Raw genomic sequence first — 15,856 nt, forward strand, 5'->3', positions numbered from 1 at the left:
CTCTCCATAAGAGTCACATGGTTTCTTTGTTTCTTTTTATTTCTTTCTCTTTTCCTTTATTCACTTAGGATCATGGAAAAATAATCAAGCCCTTGACTCAACACTAATCTTTATTATATAGCTCACGGACTCGATTGCAAAGAAGGATAATAAAGCAAAACTCACAACTAGATCATACTAAGAAATTTTATTCTACTAGATCAAAATATTACCAAAAGGGTTGAACTAAGAAAGACGGTAAAGATAAAAGTGATGGTGATACGATACCGGGGCACTCCACCAAGCTTGGCAGTTGCCAAGTGGAGTGCCCATACCAGATACTCAATTCTTCTTTCTTGTAGGAGACGGTGGTGATGTTGTTGACGGCATAGGCTTCTTCCTTAATTTGCGTTTGAGGACAGAATTTTGGTCCCTTAGGTCCTCGATCTCCTGTTCCAGGCTCAGTATCTTTTTTGCATAGTTCCTGCTTGTTTTCCTGCAAGAGTCAAAAAGGGATAAACTCGATCTTAGGGTTCTTTACCCTATCCGGGAGGCTTGACTTTTTGAACTCCACATGCATGTCCCCAGGTTGAGGTAGTGGGACTTCATCTTCATCTGAGCTCGTCTCCTCCTTTCCCTTGGGTTCATAGTCTTCTTCTTCTTCTGTGGTCCAACAATAATGCTCCACATCCCCATAGACCTTAGGGTCTACAAGGTAATCAGCCACATAGCTTTCTCCTTCCGAATCCTGGGATGACATGTTGCTCTGTCTGCAACAGGACGGCTCAAAACAAAGACAAGAGATTTTTGCGTGATACGGGAGTCAAAACCCCCGGGAGGTTATGTAATGAATTTTTACCGACCAAAATACGTGTTCTGCAAGAAAACGGAGTCCAGAGAGTACACGAGATGCCCACGAGGTAGGGGAGCGCGCCCAGGGGGGTAGGGCGCGCCCTCCACCCTCGTGGGGCCCTCGTGTCCTTTCCGGACTTCTGCTTATTTTTCTATTTTTCTAAATATTCCAAAGCAGAGAAATATTGCCTTAAAAACTGTTTTGGAGTCGGTTTACTTACCGTACCACATACCTATTCCTTTTTGGAGTCTGAAACATTCCGGAAAGTGTCCTTTATGTACTCCTCCGGGGTTATGGTTTCAATAACATTGATTTCAACATTTATGGGATTACATGAGATATAATGTTTGATTCTTTGACCATTTACCACCTTTGGATTTGTGCCTTCAAAGTTATTGATTTTTATGGCACCGGAACGGTAGACCTCCTCAATAACGTAGGGACCTTCCCATTTAGAGAGAAGTTTTCCTGCAAAAAATCTTAAACGAGAGTTGTATAGAAATACATAATCACCTACATTAAACTCACGCTTTTGTATTCTTTTATCATGCCACCTTTTAACCTTTTCTTTAAACAACTTGGCATTTTCGTAGGATTGGGTTCTCCATTCATCAAGTGAGTTAATATCAAATAACCTCTTCTCACCAGCAAGTTTAAAATCATAATTATTTCTTTAATAGCCCAATAAGCTTTGTGTTCTAGTTCGAGAGGTAAGTGACATGCTTTTCCATAGACCATTTTATATGAAGACATACCCATAGGATTTTTATATGCAGTTCTATAGGCCCATAATGCATCATCAAGTTTCTTGGACCAATTCTTTCTAGACCTATTAACAGTCTTTTGCAAAATTAATTTGAGTTCTCTATTACTTAATTCTACTTGACCACTAGACTGAGGATGATAAGGAGATGCAGTTCTATGATTAGCATCATATTTAGCAAGCATTTTACAGAAAGCACCATGAATAAAATGTGAACCACCATGAGTCATTAAATATCTAGGGACTCCAAACCTTGGAAAGATAACTTCTTTAAGCATTTTAATAGAAGTGTTATGATCAACACTACTAGTTGGAATAGCTTCTACCAACTTAGTAACGTAATCAACAGCAACTAGAATATGTGTATAACCATTAGAGGAAGGGAAAGGTCCCATATAGTCGAAGCCCCAAACATCAAATGGTTCAATAACAAGTGAATAATTCATAGGCATTTCTTGACGTCTACTAATATTACCAATTCTTTGACATTCATCACAAGATAAGACAAACTTACGGGCATCCTTGAAGAGAGTAGGTCAATAAAAAACCGATTGTAGTACCTTATGTGCAGTTCTATCTCCAGCATGGTGCCCTCCATAAGCTTCACAGTGACACTTGCGTAGGATCTGTTCCTGTTCATGCTCAGGTACACAACGTCTAATAACACCATCTACTCCTTCTTTATAAAGATGTGGGTCATCCCAAAAGTAATGCCTCAAATCATAAAAGAACTTTTTCTTTTGCTGGTATGTGAAACTAGGTGGTATAAACTTAGCAACAATGTAATTAGCATAATCAGCATACCATGGAGCAGTATGAGAAGCATTTATGACATTTAGTTGCTCATCGGGAAAGCTATCATCAATAGGTAGTGGGTCATCAAGCACATTTTCTAAGCTAGACAAGTTGTCTGCAACGGGGTTCTCAGCTCCTTTTCTATCAACAATATGTAAATCAAATTCTTGATGCAAGAGGACCCATCTAATAAGTCTAGGTTTAGCATCTTTTTTCCATATGATATTTAATAGCAGCATGATCAGTGTGAATAGTTACTTTAGAATAACAATATAAGGTCTAAACTTATCACAGGCAAACACAACTGCTAAGAATTCCTTTTCAGTAGTAGCATAATTTCTTTGAGCATTGTCTAGAGCTTTACTAGCATATTGAATAACGTTTAGTTTCTTATCAACTCTTTGTCCTAGAACATCACCTATAGCATAATCACTAGCATCAAACATAATTTCAAAGGGTAAAATCCAATCAGGTGGCTGAACAATAGGTGTAGAGATCAATGCTTTCTTAAGTATTTCAAATGCTTCTACACAATCATCATCAAAGACAAATGGTATATCTTTTTGTAATAAATTAGTCAGAGGCCGAGAGATTTTTGAGAAGTCCTTAATGAACCTCTTATAAAAACCGGCATGACCAAGGAAACTTCTTATACCTTTGATGTCCTTGGGACATGGCATCTTTTCAATAGCATCAACCTTGGCTTTATCAAATTCAATACCTCTTTCAGAAACTTTATGCCCCAAAACAATACCTTCGTTAACCATAAAGTGGCACTTTTCCCAATTCAGGACAAGATTAGTTTCTTCACATATCTGCAAAACTCGATCAAGGTTGCTCAAGCAATCATCAAAAGAAGATCCATAGACGGAAAAGTCATGCATGAAAACCTCACAAATATTTTCACAAAAGTCAGAGAATATAGCCATCATGCATCTTTGAAAGGTAGCAGGTGCATTACATAAACCAAAAGGCATACATCTATAAGCAAAAGTACCAAAAGGGCATGTAAAATTAGTCTTTGATTGATCTTTAGCTGACACATGTATTTGAGAGAAACCAGAATAACCATCTAGAAAGAAAAAATGTGTATGTTTGGATAATCTTTCTAGCATTTGATCGATAAAAGGTAAGGGGTAATGATCCTTTTTAGTAGCCTTATTGAATTTGCGGAAATCAATTACCATCCTATAACCAGTAATAATTCTTTGAGGAATCAATTCATCTCTATCGTTAGGAACAACACTAATACCTCCCTTCTTAGGGACACAATGGACAGGGCTTACCCACTGACTATCGGCAACGGGATAAATTATACCTGCCTCAAGGAGCTTTAGTATCTCCTCTCTTACCACTTCTTTCATTTTAGGATTCAGCTGGCGTTGATGATCACGAACTGGTTTAGCATCTTCTTCCAAATTAATTTTATGTTGGCATAGAGTGGGACTAATGCCCTTAAGATCATCAAGAGTATATCCAATAGCAACACGGTGCTTCTTCAGAATTTTCAATAATCTCTCTTCTTCATGTTCTGAAAGGTTAGTACTAATAATAACAGGTTATATCTTTTTCTCATCAAGATAAGCATATTTAAGAGTATCCGGTAACGGTTTAAGCTCAAACACGGGATCACCCTTGGGTGGAGGAGGATCTCCTAGGATTTCAACAGGTAAATTATGTTTCAGAATAGGTTCTTGTTTAAAGAATACTTCATCCAATTCCCTTCTTTCATTTATAAACATATCATTTTCATGGTCTAGCAAATATTGTTCTAAAGGATCACTAGGAGGTACGGAAATAGAGGCAAGACCAATAGTTTCATCTTTACTAGGTAATTCTTCTTCACGATGTTGTCTACTAAATTTAGAAAAATTAAATTCATGAGTCATATCATCTAAACCGATAGTAACAACATCTCTTTTACAATCTATGGTAGCATTAACAATATTTAAGAAGGGTCTACCAAATATAATGGGACATAAGCTATCTTGTGGGGAACCAAGAACAAGAAAATCAGCAGGATATTTAGTTTTCCCACACAAGACTTCAACATCTCTAACAATTCCCATTGGCGAAATAGTATCTCTATTAGCAAGTTTAATTGTGACATCAATATCTTCTAACTCAATAGGTGCAATGTCATGCATAATTTCGTTGTATAAGTCAATAGGTATTGCACTAGCACTAGCACCCATATCACATAAGTCATGATAACAATGATCTCCTATTTTAACAATAATAACAGGCATGCCTATCACAGGTCTTGGTTTATCTGTATCACGGGGTTTAGCAATTCTAGCAGTTTCATCACAGAAATAAATAACATGCCCATCTATATTATCAGACAAGAGATCTTTAACAATAGCAATATTATGTTCAACTTTAACTTGCTCAGGAGGTGTATATGTTTTAATATTGCTTTTACGAACCATAGTTGAAGCTTTAGCATGATCCCTTATCCTAACAGGGAAAGGTGGTTTCCCAACATAAGAAGTAGGAACAATAGGATCATTATTAGTAATAGTCTGTTCTTCCACTTTAATAGGTGCACCTACTTTTACTTCTATGGGAGGATGATATTTAAACCACTTCTCCTTGGGGAGATCAACATAAGCAGCAAAAGATTCACAGAAAGAAGCTAGTATCTCAGAGTCAAGTCCATATTTAGTGCTAAATTTACGGAAAATATCGGTATCAATAAAAGATTTAACACAATCAAAACTAGGTGTCATACCTGACTCCTTAGCATTGTCGAGATCCCAATCTTCGGAGTTGCGTTTAATTCTTTCCAATAAATCCCATTTTAATTCAATAGTCTTCATCATAAAAGAGTCAGCACAAGAAGTATCAAGCATGGTACGATTGTTATCAGAAAGCCAAGCATAAAATTTTTGAATAATCATTTCTCTTGAGAGCTCATGATTGGGGCATGAACATAACATTGATTTAAGCCTCCCCCAAGCTTGAGCGATGCTTTCTCCTTCGCGAGGCCAAAAATTATATATATAATTGCGATCACGATGAACAAGATGCATAGGATAAAACTTTTTATGAAATTCCAATTTCAATCGTTTGTAGTTCCAAGACTCCATATCGTCACATAGCCTATACCATGTCGATGCATCTCCCCTCAAAGATAAAGGGAAGACCTTCTTCTTAACAACATCTTCGGGTACACCTGCAAGCTTAAATAATCCACAAACTTCATCCACATATATTAGATGCTCATCAGGATGTTTTGTTCCATCTCCTAAAAAAGGATTAACTAGCAGCTTTTCTACCATACCCAAAGGAATTTCAAAGCAAGCATTTTCATTTTCAGTAGGTTCAGTAGGTTGAGGAGCAAATCTTTGCTCTACTGGTCGGGGTGAAGATACCCCGAACAAGCCCCTCAGAGGATTACTTTCCATAGTACCAAGTGACAGTAAATTTCAGCACACTATATAAATTTTTCCTTACCTAATTCCACCTACCAAAGGCGCTTCACTCCCCGGCAACGGCGCCAGAAAAGAGTCTTGGTGACCCACAAGTATAGGGGATCTATCGTAGCCCTTTCGATAAGTAAGAGTGTCGAACCCAACGAGGAGCGGAAGGAAATGATAAGCGGTTTCCAGCAAGGTATTCTCTGCAAGTACTGAAATAAGTGGTAACGGATAGTTTTGTGATAGGATAATTTGTAACGAGCAACAAGTAACAAAAGTAAATAAGGTGCAGAAAGGTGACCCAATCCTTTTTGTAGCAAAGGACAAGCCTGGACAAACTCTAATATGATGTAAAGTGCTCCCGAGGACATATGGGAATATCGTCAAGCTAGTTTTCATCACGCTCATATGATTCGCGTTCGGTACTTTGATAATTTGGTATGTGGGTAGACCGGTGCTTGGGTGATGCCCTTACTTGGACAAGCATCCCACTTATGATTAACCTCTATTGCAAGCATCCACAAATACAACAAAAGTATTAAGGTAAACCTAACCATAGCATGAAACATATGGATCCAAATCATCCCCTTATGAAGCAACGCATAAACTAGGGTTTAAGCTTCTGTCACTCTAGCAACCCATAATCTAGTTATTACTTCCCAATGCCTTCCTATAGGCCCAAATAATGGTGAAGTGTCAAGTAGTCGACGTTCACATAACACCACTAGAGGAGAGACAACATACATCTCATCAAAATATCGAACGAATACCAAATTCACATGACTACTAATAGCAAGACTTCTCCCATGTCCTCAGGAACAAAAGTAACTACTCACAAAGCATAAACATGTTCATGATCAGAGGGGTATTAATGTGCATATAGGATCTGAACATATGATCTTCCACCAATTAAACCAACTAACATCAACTATAAGGAGTAATTAACACTACTAGCAACCTACTAGCACCAATCCCGGACTTGGAGAAAAGAATTGGATAGAAGAGATGAACTAGGGTTTTGAGATGAGATGGTGCTGATGAAGATGTTGATGGAGATTGCCCTCTCCCGATGAGAGGAGCGTTGGTGATGACGATGGCGATGATTTCCCCCTCCGGGAGGGAAGTTTCCCCGGCAGAACAGCCCCGCCAGAACCCTAGATTGGCTTCGCCAAGGTTCCGCCTTGTGGCGGCGGAGTTTCGTCTGAGAATATGGCTTATGATTTTTCCCATCGAAAGAGTCCATATAGTAGAAGATGGTCACCGGAGGGCCACCAGGGGGCCCACGAGGTAGGGGGGCGCGCCCAAGGGGGTAGGGTGAGTCCCCACCCTCATGGGTAGGGTGTGCCCCCCTAGTGAAGTTCTTGCACTCAACGTTTTTTATATATTTGGAAAACATCATCCGTGAAGTTTCAGGACTTTTGGAGCGCTGCAGAATAGGTCTCTAATATTTGCTCCTTTTCCAGCCAGTATCCCAGCTACCGGCATTCTCCCTCTTTATGTGAACCTTGTAAAATAAGAGAGAATAGGCATAAGTATTGTGACATAATGCGTAATAATAGCCCATAATGCAATAAGTATTGATATAAAAGCATGATGCAAAATGGACGTATCAGCCCACAACTGAAACAAGAATTATTGCGCTGACGCTCCTCGTGCACTGGGTTGGTCACGACATTCTTGACTTGAGTGGTGGTCTTGTTAACATTATGTTGCCAATTGGGCTTGTATTCCACCTGAGTTTTCTGCCAGGTACGAGCCTTTTGCACTGGTTGCCCAAATTTCTTTGGCTCAAACTTACGCTTGTTTTCGTTGTTAACATGCCTATTATCTGATATAAGCTTGTGTTCCCGTTCAGCTATAAAAGCCTTGTTCACCAGAGTTTGGAAATCTGGGAAATCAAACATACTAAGAGTACACCGGAGTTGTGGATTTAAGCCTCCAAGAAATCTGTCAATCTTCCTTTCTTTGGTGGCCACGTCATAAAGGAAGTAACGGGCCAGATGATTAAAATTTCACAAATATTCACTGTAACATCACAAAATTTCAAAATGGAATGTTATACATAGATCATTCTTGCATATCATATTTTATTGCATTTCGTCTCGCGATCCTCGAAATCCTAAGCAACTCAAGGACCCTAGGAGAGAGTTGGGGATTTCCCCCGTTTTCAAATTTGATTTTATCACATTTTGAAACGAGGATTTTGGTTTTAATTATTTTTCTCTCCGAAAATATTTCATATTAAAATATATAAGAGGAGATAATATGACTTCTCCAAAATAAATGAAATATTGGAGGAAAAATATTAAAATCAATATTTGTTTTTATTTGGATTTTATTGCAATTTTGTTTGCATTAGAAAAATTGCACGTTTTCAAAATTGCATTTTAGGGCCAAGAAAATGTTCATCTCGTTCTAAATATTTCATTTAGACGGTGAAAATTTGTTTTGGCATTTTTAGATTTTTATTTTATTTTCTAGGATTTTTCTTAGTTTTGGCGGAATTATTTAAAAAAAGGGTTTCCGGACCAAGCTGGGCCGAAGCCCAGCCGACCCGTTCCGCCGCCATCTCCCTCGCGCGCGTCGCCGTGCGCAGCACGGACGCCGAGGGGAGTCCGAGCCGGACTCCTCCCCGGGCGCCCCCTCGCCCAAGCCACGCCGCCCCTCGCCCCCTTTAAATGCGGCCGCCACCACCCCGCCTCGCCACCACCACCGCCGCCAGCCCCGCCGCCCACAGCCCGCCCGCGCCGCCACCTGCCGCCGCCCGCGCCGCCGCTGAGCCGCCTCGCCGCCGCCTGAGCCCCGCCGCCAGCTAGTCCCGCCGGAGCCGCACCCCGCCGGATCCGACGAGGTAGCGCGCCGTCGCCGTCGTTTTTTTAGAAAATCGATTTGGTTTTTTTAGAAAACCCTAACTCGTTTTTTTTTCGGTTCGCCGTTTTTTTCCAGTTTTTCTTTTTAGGGACATTCGTTTTAGCGAACGGTTTTCGCTCGTTAGTTACAGATAACGAACGCTCGTTCATTAGCCTGTTCATCGGTTTTCTTTTCTCGGATTTTTCCGCGGTTATTTCTGATCGCGATTTCTGATCCGATTTTCGTTCTAGTTTATCTTTTCGCTCGTTAGTCGGAATCAGGCGATTCAAGCGCCTAGATCTTCATCTTGAGACCCTCTTTCCTCTTAACCAACTTGCACAAGTTTTCGCTACCGTAAAATTTGACCTAGTAAACTGATCTTGTTTCTTTCGCCGTTTGAGTTTCGTTGCTCTGTTTGATTTGATTCTTTTTTTGCAAACCAGAGTTCTTAAGTTGAACTTTCTGGTTAGATCTTCTTATTTGAGTTTTACCCGTGCTTCTTAGCTTGATTGCTTATGTATGCTATTGTCTGTTTGCGATAGAATTCCCGGAGTGCGAAGCGTGTTATTTGGAGTCTCTAGGTTACGCGGATCGTCAGCAAGGTAAGTAACACTTTGATCATACCCCTTTATCACACAGTTTTTATGCATTAGTTCCAAGCCTCAAACATTGCATGACTTGGACGTTATTAACATGTGGGTTGGGAAGTAGTTGATGAGGTAGAACCTATTACCCTGTTGCATTTAAACCCTTGGGAGTTACTCTTACGCGTTGCTTATATTGCTATGCTATGCTCGTAGACGTGGTTTGGCAGAGTGAAACCCATGACATATGTGAGATTGTTAATTAATGGTTCAACTTAAGGTGGCAACTTAAATACACATCTGGGTGGATTGAGGCACCTAGAGTACCCAGTGTTGCCTGTATTTTTGGAAATCCCGGAGTACCCGTGTGATCTTCCTATGGACCGCCACCCAGGCTCAAAGGGAACTGAGATTATTCATGCTAGAAACTTCCGTGTGCAGCCACAAGCTATTATGGGCTCTAGCATAGTTAAGTAAGTTATGTGAAGCTCTTGAAGAGGTGGATCAGCAGGTAGTGGGATTGTAGGTTTGGTATGGTCTACTCGGAGTAGAGAGTTAATGTTTCTGAAAGACTGTGTCTCGGTCATCCGTTTCTCAAACACCATGTAGTGCGAGAAATCCAACGGAGGCGATCGAGTCTTGTGGGGAAAAGTGCGCAAACCTCTGCAGAGTGTACAAACTAATCATGGTTAGCCGTGTCCCCGGTTATGGACAATCTTGATTATCTAGTACTTGGAGTATCTTAAGTATCTCATCACTCTAAATTAATATTGTTGGGTTGTTAATTACCTTAATTGGGATTGAGTTGGAGGAACCTTCTCAATGATGTTTCAACTATCATGATAGTTAAATTAAATCTATTCCTTTGTTGTAGGGAAAAATTGGCTTTTCGCAAAAACTGTAACCATAGAGCTTTCCACCAGCCCAATATGCATGTAGTGATAACATTATTCTGTTCTTGCTCTACTGTGTTACTTTGGCAGCATATTCCATGTGCTGACCCGTTTTCGGGCTGCAACATATTATGTTGCAGACTTTTCAGACGAGGAGTAAGGTTCGTTAGGTCATTGTCGTGCAGCTCAGCTATGCCGTTGGAGTTGATGGACTCACTTTATCTTCCAAGCCTTCCGCTGTTATCGTATTAGATGGCCTTAAGCCATATTTATTGTAATAAGTTCTCTTTGGAGACATTTGATGTAATAAGTGTGTGATTGCTACTCTATTATAAATCCTCGAGTATTGTGTGTGTCAGCATTACCGATCCAGGGATGACACTGAAGCACGGAGACTTGACCGTTTGAGGCCGGGTCGCTACAAGATGGTATCAGAGCACACGCTGAGTGTAGGACACGACCACTAAGCTAAAACCATAGATCACTATTCTCTTCTCATTTGTGACTCCTCTCCATTTTCTACTCTTTAGGTTGGCGGACGCAAGGAACAAGTTTGCAAAACCGGATGAAGAAGCACCTTTTGGACGACACCTGAAGGAAGTCACTAGGTACCTGAACATAGGAATACCAAGCTTCACCGGGACCTACAACGCCATTTTACCAGAAGAGGAGCGATGGATGATTCAAGTTCAAGTTCCAGGAAGAACCTTCATGCCAGTCACTAAACTTATAGAGTTTTCCTTCGATGCACCAACCTGGAGTCTAAGAAAGAGTATGGCAGCTCACATCACCATGGGACGCATTGGAGAAGTTTATCACAAGGAGCTTAAGGATACTATCTACCAGATCTGTGGGCGCCGAGATGAGCAATGGGAGATGATCAGCACCAGGAAGGATAGATCAATTGCAGATTTCATCTAGGAACTAAACCAGCACATTCGACGCCAGGAGAACCATATGTGCGCATGCATGATAGATCTGAAGAAGGCAATGACTAGGATTGCGGAACTGGAGGAAGAACTCAAGGCTACACGTGAACATTATGAGGAGGAAATTGTCGTACTATGGAAAAGAATGACGACCTGATTAAGAAGATCGGAATATTCATGGGAGACCCCACACCAGTAGAAGAAGACGAAGAACCCAAGGAGATTCACCCGGAGGACTACATCATCATCGACGACACCGACTCCGACCTTAGCGATGATTACTTTGAAGACGAAGCTGGAGCAGATATCATGGAGTCTGCAAACGAGGAATATTTTTAGTAGACCACCACATCAGTAGTAGTATTCCACCATGTAAATAGTATAGTCCGAGCACTTTTACGATAGTTAGACCGATTGTATGCCTTGCTTGATTGATTGAGTGAAATGTTTGTGTTTGTCTCATGTGCATATGGGTAGTGCTTTCTCATTAGACATCATTCTATTCTAATCTCTCCCCTCTAAACCCATCTGATGCCTCCGAGACGTGACCCCGGATTTGCTTTCCCACCGGAGCTCACTCAGTTGATCCAGCAGCAGAATACCCTGATGCGGTTGTTAGTTCAGAACCAAGGCAACAACAACAACAACAATCCACCACCACCACCACCAGTTGACAACTTAGCCCGTTTTCTGAGGTTGCAGCCACCGGTGTTTTCTAGTAGCACCGAGCCTATAGTAGCAGATGATTGGCTCCGTAGGATTGGAAGGGAGTTAACCACTATAGGATGTACTGATGCTGAGAAGGTGCATTTTGCCGCACATCAGTTGGATGGACCAGCAGCCTCATGGTGGGAGAATTACACTGTCACCTACCCTATAGCCACAGTGACATGGGACCAGTTTCAGCAAGCATTCCGTACAACCCATGTCTCAACTGGAGCCATGAATTTGAAGAAGCGTGAGTTTCGCAACCTACGCCAGGGGAACCATACTGTGGCTCAGTACGCGGATGAGTTTAGCAAGTTATCTTGCTATGCCCCTGATGATGTGGCCACAGATGCTGCAAAGCAGGAGAAGTTGATGGAAGGGCTGAGTGATGAGATGAGTATGCAGTTGATGGTGGCAACATTCACCAACTACCAGGAGTTGGTAGATAAGGCTCTTATGATTGAAGGGAAGCAGCAGCAGATTGAGAGCCGTAAGAGGAAGTATGGACAAGGGAGGTATAACTCAGGAGCTCAGCAGAAGCCTCGCCTAAGCACGAACTCGGGAGGACTTGTTCATAACCATGGAGGCCACACCCATAATGGAGGAAGTAACCTAATCATACTGGCCTTAGGAATGGGAATGGGAATGGAACAAGCAACAATCAGAACCGCCCCAATCCAGCCACACCCACCAAGAGAGACCTAAGCCACGTTACTTGTTTCAAGTGCGGGAAGACTGGACACTATGCCACGGAGTGCCCTGAAGGGAAGAATGGAAACCGAAATGGGAGCACTGGGAAGAAGCCCAATCCATTCAACAAAGGACAAGTGAACCACATTAACGTGGAGTAGGTTGAAGATCAGCCAGATGCAGTTATAGGTAAGTTTTTGGTTAAGTCATTTACCGCTCTTGTTCTTTTTGATACTGGTGCATTGCATTCATACATATCAAGGGAATTCGTGGATAAGTTTAAACTACTGACCCAAACCCTTAGGACCCCTCTGTTAGTAAGCTCACCTGGAGCAGAGTATATGACTAGTCGATGGTGTGACCAGATACCCTTGACCATTGGCAACCATGTTTTTCCGTCCGACCTAATTATCTTGGAGTCACAAGGATTGGATGTGATATTAGGAATGGACTGGATGTCAAAGTATGGAGGAAGCATTGACTGTGTTAGTAAGTCAATTTGTCTCACCACCCCAGAGGGAAAAAGGATCAAGTATGTATCCAGGCATGCGCCAAGAAGTAGCCAAGTAAATACCCTCACGGGAGTTGTTCAGGAAGAAGTGCATGTAGTAAAGGATTACTCGGATGTTTTCCCAGAGGAGTTACCAGGCATGCCACCGGACCGAGATATTGAGTTTTTGATAGAGCTATTGCCAGGCACAGGGCCAATATCCAAGAGACCCTATAGGATGCCCGCGAATGATCTGGAGGAGATTAAGAAACAAATCAAGGAGTTATTGGAGAAAGGTTACATTCGACGGAGTTCATCACCATGGGGAGCCCCAGTGCTTTTGGTTGAGAAGAAGGATAAGTCCCTAAGAATGGTTGTTGATTATCCAGCCTTGAATGAAGTGACGATTAAGAACAAGTACCCATTACCGATGATCAATGATCTGTTTGACCAGCTGCAAGGAGCTAAGGTGTTTTCAAAGATCGATCTGCGATTAGGATATCATCAGTTGAAGATACGAGAGAAGGATATACCAAAGACAGCCTTCACCACACGGTACGGGCTATACGAATATACGGTTATTCATTTGGACTGACTAACGCCCCTGCCTATTTCATGAGCATGATGAACAAAGTATTCATGGAATATTTGGATAAGTTTGTTGTGGTGTTCATTGATGATATAATGGTATATTCGAAGAATGAAGAGGAACACAAGGAGCATTTGCGTTTAGTTCTCGAGAAACTCAGGGAACATCAGTTGTATGCTAAGTTCAGCAAATGCGAGTTTTGGTTGAAGGAAGTTGGATTCCTTGGACATGTTATATCGGGAAAAGGTATAGCAGTAGATCCCACCAAGATCCAGTCAGTCACTGAATGGTTGGCACCCACTTCAGTTAGCGAGATCTGCAGTTTTCTTGGACTCGCAGGATACTACTGTAGATTCATTGAGAATTTTTCCAAGATCGCGAAGCCCATGACAGAATTATTGAAGAAGGATACCAAGTTTAAATGGATGGAAGATTGTGAGGCAAGTTTCTAGGAGCTGAAGAAACGTTTGACTACAGCCCCAGTGCTGACACTGCCAGATATATGTAAGGATTTTCAAGTGTATTGCGACGCCTCTCGCTTAGGACTTGGAAGTGTGCTTATGCAGGACGGAAGAGTTGTTTCGTATGCCTCACGACAACTAAAACCACACGAGTTAAATTATGCCACGCATGATTTGGAACTAGCAGCCGTAGTGCATGCTTTGAAGACTTGGAGACATTACCTTATTGGAAACCATTGTGATGTGTACACGGATCATAAGAGTTTGAAGTACATTTTCACCCAGAAGGAACTGAACCTTAGGCAGAGAAGATGGTTGGAGCTCATAAAGGATTATGACATGAAGCTTCACTATCATCCAGGAAAGGCCAATGTCGTAGCCGACGCTTTGAGCCGGAAGAGTTATGCTAATACCCTAGCAAGCACGTGATTACCGAAGGATTTAGCAGAGGATCTTCGGGAAATTCGATTGGAGATTGTTCCTAGAGGTATTGTTGCAACAATGGAGGTGCAGTCTACATTGTTGGGAAAATTTCGCGAAGCTCAGAAGGATGACAAAGAGATTGCCGAGATAAAGGAGAAAATGAGCGAAGGAAAGGCCAAAGGTTTTCATGAGGATGAACACGATACCTTATGGTTTGAGGACCGTGTTTACATGCCCAATAACACAGAGATCAGGAAGTTAATACTTCAGGAGGCTCATGACTCACCATACTCGACACACCCCGGAAACACCAAGATGTATTTGGATTTGAAAGAATGTTTCTGGTGGACAGGGATGAAGAAGGATATCGCCGTGTATGTGGCCGTATGTGATGTATGTCAGAGAGTGAAGGCAGAGCATCAAAAGCCAGCAGGATTGTTACAGCCTATGTCGATACCCGAATGGAAGTGGGATAAACTTGGCATGGATTTTATCACCGGATTACCCAGGACCAAATCAGGATATGATTTTATATGGGTAGTAGTTGACCGTTTGACTAAAGTGGCACACTTTATCCCAGTGAAAGCAACTTATACCAGTGCAAAGTTGGCCAAGATATATATGACCAGGATCGTATGTCTGCATGGAGTTCCGAGGACCATCGTATTGGATAGAGGGACACAATTTACCTCAAAGTTTTGGCATCAGTTGCACCAGACTTTTGGAACGAGATTGGAGTTCAGTACAACATTTCACCCGCAGACGGATGGACAGACCGAGAGAGTCAACCAGATTCTGGAGGACATGTTGAGAGCCTGTTCGCTAGATTATGGATCTAGTTGGGATGACAATTTGCCTTTCGCAGAGTTCTCATACAACAATAGTTACCAAGCCATTTTGAAAATGACACCGTTTGAAGCCCTCTACGGCCGAAGGTGCAGAACACCGTTGATGTGGGATGAAGTTGGAGACCGACAGTTGTTTGGACCAGACTTGATCAAAGAATGTGAGGAGAAGGTTAAACTGATTCGGGATAGACTGAAGATAGCTCAGTCTAGACAGAAGAGTTATGCAGATTCGAAACGCAAGGAGGTAACCTATGAAATTAGAGATAGAGCATATCTGCGAGTATCACCTTTGTGAGGAGTGAAACGTTTTGGAGTTAAGGGAAAGTTAGCCCCGAGATTTGTAGGACCGTATCGTGTTTTGGAACGGATGGGAGAAGTTGCCTACAAGTTGGAGTTACCTGAAGGACTGTCAGGAGTTCATGATGTGTTTCAGGTTTCCCAGTTGAAGAAGTGCCATGCTGAGATGGCCGACATACCACTAAGAGATACCGTACCCTTGGAGGCGATCTAGTTGGACAATGACTTGACTTATGAGGAGAAGCCAGTCAAGATTTTGGAGTTTGCCAGTCGAGTCACCCA

The sequence above is a fragment of the Triticum urartu genome, chromosome 1 (assembly GCF_003073215.2).
Source record: "Triticum urartu cultivar G1812 chromosome 1, Tu2.1, whole genome shotgun sequence".
Lineage (NCBI taxonomy): Eukaryota > Viridiplantae > Streptophyta > Magnoliopsida > Poales > Poaceae > Triticum > Triticum urartu.